This window comes from Myodes glareolus, chromosome 4 (genome assembly GCF_982192425.1).
Source record: "Myodes glareolus chromosome 4, mMyoGla1.1, whole genome shotgun sequence".
Lineage (NCBI taxonomy): Eukaryota > Metazoa > Chordata > Mammalia > Rodentia > Cricetidae > Myodes > Myodes glareolus.
In genome coordinates this window covers 106,911,349-106,919,585 of record NC_142029.1, presented here as the reverse complement: position 1 = coordinate 106,919,585, position 8,237 = coordinate 106,911,349, and positions in this window count along the sequence as shown.

The window sequence follows — 8,237 nt, the reverse complement described above, 5'->3', positions numbered from 1 at the left end:
GACTGATTTAACATCATGCCTGTCTTCGTGATGTCATTCTCCTTTCTACAATAGTCATAGACTCTAACCCTCTGGAACTGTGAGCCTTAAATTATAAAAGTTTCTTCTATATGTTGCCTTGGTCATGATGTTTTATTATGGAAATAGAAAAGTAAATAAAACATTCAAATTTTATAACAGAAAATGGTTATTTTTATAACCGAGACTTTCATTACACTTATAAATCAATATCCTTATTTACTTCATAAAATTGCTTTGTCACCACTATTTTTCCCATTTAGTTCTCATGATTTTACTTCTCACCTCAGTATCTTTGAAATATCATGTTTATTTGACAGGTAATAATTACATTTTATTGACTGATAAGTTTCTTTCAAAGTAACTCTGGTAGATAATATTTAAAAGTCATATTGTAATTATTTGGCCATGGTGCAAATTGAAAATCATCCTTTTGAGTCGGGTGGTAGTGACACACACCTTTAATCCCAGCACTCAGGAGGCAGAGGCAGGCAGATCTGTGAGTTTGAGACCAGCCTGGTCTACAAGAGTTACTTCCAGGACAGGCTCCAAAGCTACATAGAAACCCTGTCTCAAAAAACCAAGGGAAAAAAAGGATAAAAGAAAAAAGCAAAGAAGAAAAGTGTCTAAATGGTCTGGATTATCTATTATATAGGAAAGACCCTTAGTTGATCCTGGGCAGTGAAGTTAGCCAAAAATTACATGTATTTACATTCTAGAAAAACAAACTTGGTTCAGGAAAATGATCATTTATGTTCTTGTGGTATAGTTAAAATTAATGTGAACTAACTTGGGTACAACTTAATACCATATGAAAGGTTCCTACATTTTTCAGTTAATAATTATGTTGAAGCATTAATTCAAAATAAATACTATAAAATATATAAATTATGTTTCTTGAAGTATTAATAGTATCAGAATCATGAAAGCAGTCATAATATTTATTTATTGCTATTCTTATTTTTGGAAGAATGGAATAGTAATTTCACTATTAGAAATATTGTATCTAAAAATGGATAGCATTTCTAACAATAATTTTAATTGTTTCTATTACTTTAAGACTTTATTTTTATGAGCATGGGTGTTGTGTGTGCATGTATATCTGTGCATTACATGAATTTTTGGTGCACATGGAAGTAGAATTAAGAATCAGATCCCCAGGACCTGAATCTACATATGGAGAGCCCATATAACATAGAACAATAAGACAATTAAGATTGACAACAGCTGACTGATTATTTCAAAATAACAGAGTGGCCTGATAGTGCTATGACAACATAGAAATGGCAACTATATGAGGCAAGAGATATGACAACCACTCACACTTAATCACCCATGCGGGACACATGCATGTCATATCTGACCACATGAAAAATACAACCATATATTATTTAACCATAAAAATGTATAGGCAGAATTTAAAACTATACTTTATCATTAATAGATATAAATGTGCTAAGCCAATAAAGAGCCAAATACTAAAGCTACTGAGAAATCCAAATGTACAATATGTAAGTGGTCATGTGTTCTGCTCTAAGGTTAAAAGATTATTTAAATATTACTCTCAACGGTGAGTGGGTGCTCACCGGGGCGGTCTGTCCTGGAAGAGGGCACAGCCCCACCCCACTCTGCTTCTGCGACAGGGTCTTCGGTGTTCCACGGGACCCCTCCCTGCTCCCACTGCTGCCTCCCTTTTGGCTCCTGGGTCCTTGGAGTACCAGCTGTCCCTGATTCAGTGCTGAGGAGTTCTGTCAAGAGAGTGCTGAGGAGTCCTATCCAGAGAGTGCTGATGGAGTTCTATCCAGAGAGTGCTGAGGAGTTTCATCCAGAGAGAAGGAGATGGACAGGCGCCAATGCAAGAATTCCTCCAACAACCTGAAAGACAACATGACATCACCAGAATCCAGGGAGCACGAAACTAGAATTGAACAACCTACTCCAGAAGAAATAGAAGAAATCGATTCTAAGTGTATCTTTATGAAAATAATAGAGGAACTTAAACAGGAGGTAAAAAAATCTGCCGTAAAGAAATGGAAGATAAGTATAACAAAAAGATTGAGGAAATGAGTAAAGAAATGGAAGAGAATTATACCAAAAACTTTGAAGAAATGAATAAATCAGTAAATGAAATTCTGGGAAACCAAGAAAAAACAATCAAACAGGTAATGGAAACAGTTCAAGATTTGAAAACTGAAATGGAGGCAATGAAGAAAACACAAACCGAGGGCCGGCTGGATATGGAAAATCTAGGTAAACGAACAAAGACCTCAGAAACAAGCATAACCAACAGAATACAAGAGATAGAAGAAAGAATCTCAGACTCTGAAGACACCATAGAGAAAATAAACGCTCTGATCAAAGAAAACAGCAAATCCAACAAATTCTCATCACAAAACATTCAGGAAATGTGGGACACAATAAAAAATACCATATCTAAGATTAATAGGGGTAGAAGAAGGAGAATTGCAGACCAAAGGTCCAGAAAATATATTTAACAAAATTATAGAAGAAAACTTCCCCAACCTAAAGAACGATATTCCTATGAAGGTTCAAGAAGCATACAGAAGACCAAATAGACTGGATCAAAAAAAAAATCCCCTCGCCGTATAATAATCAAAACACAAAACATTCAGATTAAAGAAAGAATATTAAGAGCTGCAAAGGAAAAAGATCAAGTAACTTATAAAGGTAAACCTATCAGACTTACACCAGACTTCTCTATGGAAACCATGAAAGTCAGAAGGTCCTGGATAGAGGTACTGCAGAAACTAAGAGACCATGAATGCAAGCCCAGACTACTATACCCAGCCAAGATATCATTCACTATCAACGGAGAAAACAAAATATTCCAGGATAAAAACAAGTTTAAACAATACGTAGCTACAAACCCAGCCTTACAGAAACTATTAGAAGGAAAATCACAACCCAAGGAATCCAACATTCCCAACACTGCCTACAATAACTCAGACATCTAGCGACCCTTCACAAGCACAACTCAAAGAAGGGAAACACATACACTCTACTACCCACCCCCCCAAAAAATAACCAGATTCAACAACCACTGGTCATTAATATCACTTAATATCAATGAACTCAATTCACCTATAAAAAGGCACAGACTTAGAGATTGGATACGAAAACAGGATCCAACATTCTGCTGTTTACAAGAAACACACATCAACCACAAAGACAGACATCTACTCAGAGTAAAGGGCTGGGAAAAGGTTTTCCAAGCAAATGGACCTAAGAAACAAGTGGGTGTGGCCATTATAATTTCCAACAAAATTGACTTCAAACTAAAATCAATCAGAAGAGATAGAGATGGACATTTCATACTCATAACAGGAACAATCCATCAGGAAGAAGTCTCAATCCTGAATATCTATTCCCCTAATATAAAGGCACCCACTTATATAAAAGAAACACTTCTAGAAATCAAGGCAGTCACCAAACCACACACACTAATAGTAGGAGACTTCAACACATCTCTCACCATTGGACAGGTCAATCAGACAGAAACCCAACAAAGAAATAAGAGAACTATTGGAGGTATTGAATCAAATGGACTTAACAGATATCTATAGAACATTCCACCCAAATAGGAAAGAATATACCTTCTCTGCAGCCCATGGAACCTTCTCAAAAATTGACCACATACTCGGTAACAAAGCAAACTTCCACAGATACAAAAAAATATTAGTAACCACCTGTGTCTTGTCAGATCACCATGGATTAAAGTTAGAATTCAACAACAATGCTACCCCCAGGAAGCCAACAAACTCATGGAAGTTGAACTGTCAACTATTAAATCACCCCTGGGTCAAGGAAGAAATAAAGAAAGAAATTAAAGTCTTCCTTGAATTTAATGAAAATAAAGACACAACATACTCAAACCTATGGGACACTATGAAAGCAGTGCTAAGAGGAAAGTTCATAGCACTAAGTGCCCAATTAAAGAAAACAGAGAAAGCACATATTGGAGACTTACCAGCACACTTGAAAACTCTAGAAAAAAAAAAGCGGATTCACCCAGGAGGAGTAGAAGATTGGAAATAATCAAACTGAGGGCTGAAATCAACAAAATAGAAACACAGAAAACAATTCAAAGAATCAATGAAACAAAAAGCTGGTTCTTGGAGAAAATCAACAAGATTGACAAACTTCTAACTAAACTAATGAAACAGCAGAGACAAAACATACAAATTAATAAGATCAGAAATGAAAAGGGGGACATAACCATAGACAGAGAGGAAATTCAGAGAATCATTAGATCTTACTACAAAAGCCTGTATGCCACAAAATTGGAAAATGTAAAAGAAATGGACATTTTTCTAGATAAGTACCATATACCAAAGTTGAACCAAGACCAGGTGAACAATCTAAATAGGCCTGTCAGTCGTGAAGAATTAGAAACTGTTATCAAAAAACTTCCTACCAAAAAAAGTCCAGGACCACATTGTTTCAATACAGAATTCTACCAGAACTTCCAGGAAGAGTTAATACCTATACTCCTTAATGTATTTCACAGTATAGAAACAGAAGAGTCATTGCCAAACTCTTTCTATGAAGCTACAGTTACCCTAATACCAAAACCACACAAAGACAAAACCAAGAAAGAGAATTACAGGCCAATCTCACTCATGAACATCGACGCAAAAATTCTCAACAAAATCCTGACAAACCAAATCCAAGAACACATTAGAAAAATCATCCATTATGATCAGGTGGGCTTCATTCCAGAGATACAGGACTGGTTCAACATATGCAAATCTATCAATGTAATCCATCATATAAATAAACTGAAAGAAAAACCACATGATCATTTTATTGGATGCTGAAAAAGCATTTGACAAAATTCAACACCCATTTATGATAAAGGTGTTGGAGAGACTGGGGATACAAGGATCATACCTAAATATAATAAAAGCAATATACAGCAAGCCGACAGCTAACATCAAACTGAATGGAGAGAAACTCAAAGCCATTCCACTAAAATCAGGAACACGACAAGGCTGTGCATTCTCTCCATACCTCTTCAATATAGTGCTTGAAGTTCTAGCAGTAGCAATAAGACAACATAAGGGGATCAAAGGGATTCAAATTGGAAAGGATGTAGTTAAATTTTCATTATTTGCAGACGATATGATAGTATACATAAGCGACCCCAAAAACTCTACCAAAGAACTCCTACAGCTGATAAACACCTTTAGTAATGTGGCAGGATACAAGATCAACTCCAAAAAATTGGTTGCCCTCCTATACACAAAGGATAAAAAGGCAGAGAGGAAAATCAGAGAAACATCACCTTTCAAGATAGCCACAAATAGCATAAAGTATCTTGGGGTTACTCTATCCAAGGAAGTGAAAGACCTATTTGACAAGAACTTTAAGTCTTTGAAGAAATAAATTGAGGAGGATACCAGAAAATGGAAAGACAGCCCACATCTAAAATAGCCTCTGGGTAGCCAACTCCAGCAAGCCACGTGGGAAATACGGATAGGCCCAGGTACATAGAAACAAGCCAGATCCTTAGCTTTAGCCATGTATGGAGTTATTTACAACTGAAAGCACATTTCACCCAGGGGGTGGAATGTAGAGGTCAGTACCATCTTTAAGGTGCAGCACAAAGCAGCTCACTACAACCAAGATTTACAGAAACAGATCAAAGCTAGCAGCCTAGGCCAAAGTAGGCCTGAGACAGCAAACTTCAAGGGAGCAGACCAAAGCACAGGAACAATGAGCTACCTGCTGGGACAGGAATAACCAACGGGGTAACTAGAACTGGGACACTGACTGTACCATGAGGAAAACCATCTTAGCTTTGGATTCACTGGCACCTAGAAGATTATTCAATAGACTCTCAGACAGCCCCAACCACACCTATTAGAGGAAAAGATGAGTAGAAAAGGTAAGATCACATGCTACACCACAAAGAGCAACACAATACCAGTAAAACCTAAAGACCCTACAAAAGCAAGACCTGAACAGCCAAATATGGATGAACCAGAAGAAAATGCACTAAAAAATAACCTCAAGAGAATGTTAGAAATTCTTAAAGATGAAATGAGAAATTACCTTAAAGAAATGAAGGAAAAAAAACAAACAAAAAATTGAAAAGATATCAGCAAATCACTTAAAGAAAAATAAAAAAAAGAACTCAAAACATATAACAGAAACTATTCAGGACTTGAAAACTGAGATAGAAAAAAATAAAGAAAACACACCTGAAGGAAATATAGAAACAGAAATCATGAGGAAAAGAACAGGAACCACAACTGCAAGTACAAACAACAGAATACAAGAAATAGAAGAGAGAATCTTAAGTGCTGAAGATACAATAGAGGAAATAGACTCACAGTTAAAGAAAACATTAAATCTAACAAAAGCTTAACCCAAAATATCCATGAAATATGCAACAATATAAAAAGGCCAAATCTAAGAATAATAGCTATAGAAGAAGGAGAAGAAGTTCAACTCAAAAGCACAGAAAATTTATTTAACAAAATCATAGAAGAAAACTTTCCCTACCTAAAGAAAGATATGCCTATGAAGATACAAGAAGCTTACAGAACACCAAATAGACTTGAGGCTTGTTTTGTCACCGAGTATGTAGTATGTGCTGACTATACACATAGTGATCTGACCATTAGTCTTGTATATGAGCTGTATGTGGCCATAGAACAGATTCCTTCTGATTCTTCCACTGTGAAACAATAAGCAGGTGTTGGCTGATTCTCTGGCTCAAGGTCTCTACTAGAACTGTGATGAATCCCTCTGCTGGCTGAGGCTAGGGTTTCACCTGGGCTTGAGTAAAAGCGGGGCAGTTCTCAAACTCAAAAGATGGTTGCATTGCTGGGTTGTTGGATTGCCTGCTGACAGCAGAGTGTTCTTAGCTCCTAAACACAGGGACCACATGGCAGCTCACAGTGTGGCTGCTGTCTGCCCTTACTGTCAGAAATGAGAAGGCAAGCAAGGCAAAAGGCAATGTGTTTAGAACTCAGTCTTGGAGAGTCAGCCCAGCCCAGTACAGTGGTGTACATTTATAACTACAATTAACAGTTGAGAAACTGAGGCCAGAGTGATGCTACAGAGTCTGAAGCTAGCCTGAGGTACAGGGCAACCCCTTGTCTTAAAAAGTTAGACACCTTCCTGCTTGGGCCTGATGACTTGAGTTTGATCTCCAAGACCTACATAGTGGAAGGAGAAAAGCAACTCCCTAAAGCTGTCCTCTGACCTCTGCTTGTGTAGTGTCACATTGATGAGTGTTCCCAAGTATGTGCTTGCCACCCTGTGTGCAGGCCAGCACACATACATGCACACAAATACATGCCACACACACACACACACACACACACACACACACACACACATCTCTATTCACCATTCTTCCAACACAGCAGCTGGGAGGAGTCAAGGAGGAAGCTGGCAGGCATCAGAACTCTGGTAGAGCCAAGTGGAGTTTATTGGAGTGAGCTATGCCTTCTTGCAGCAGGTGCTACTTCACACAGCATCAGCTGTCAGGCTATGCAGAGGTTTGGAAATTCCTTTGATTATGAACCTGAGACCTATATCTTTTTGACAAACATTCATTACTTGCCAGTGTATCGAATGTTTGGCTGCTTTTGTCATGGAATCAGAAGACTCTAGCCCTATGAGAATGATTTGGTTAGGTGAGTGATCCCTCTGGTGGAGGACTGGATTGTCTGCACTAAGATGGGGAAAGGACACAAACACAGCTTCTCATGAGGTGTGAACAGGAAGACAGGCATATTCACCAAACATTGTGTATTTTGTTTGGTTTGTTTATTATTTATTTTGTTTGTTTCCCAACAGCAGTTCTCTGTGTAGCCCCAGGTGTACTGAAACTCTCTCTAGAGTCCATTCTGGCTTTGAACTCAGTGATCTTCCTGACTCTGCTTAATGAGTGCTCAGATTAAAGGTCTGCATCACCACCCAGCATATATATTCAATAGGTGTCTTGTCATATAAAGAAATTGGTCCATCTGGACCCTGTGTCTAGTGGTCCCTGGAAGCAGAATTGTGAGATATAAAGAGTGGGCAATGCTGTCTTCAGGCTCCAGACCAGGGCACGACCATCACCGCCACCATCAAAGTGTCAGCCTCCGCTTTAAAAAGTCATCAGATCTTGAGAATTTATAATTTCACTATAATCCTGCATCTTTGTTAAAAAAAAAAACTTTTTGGAGACAGCATCTAAT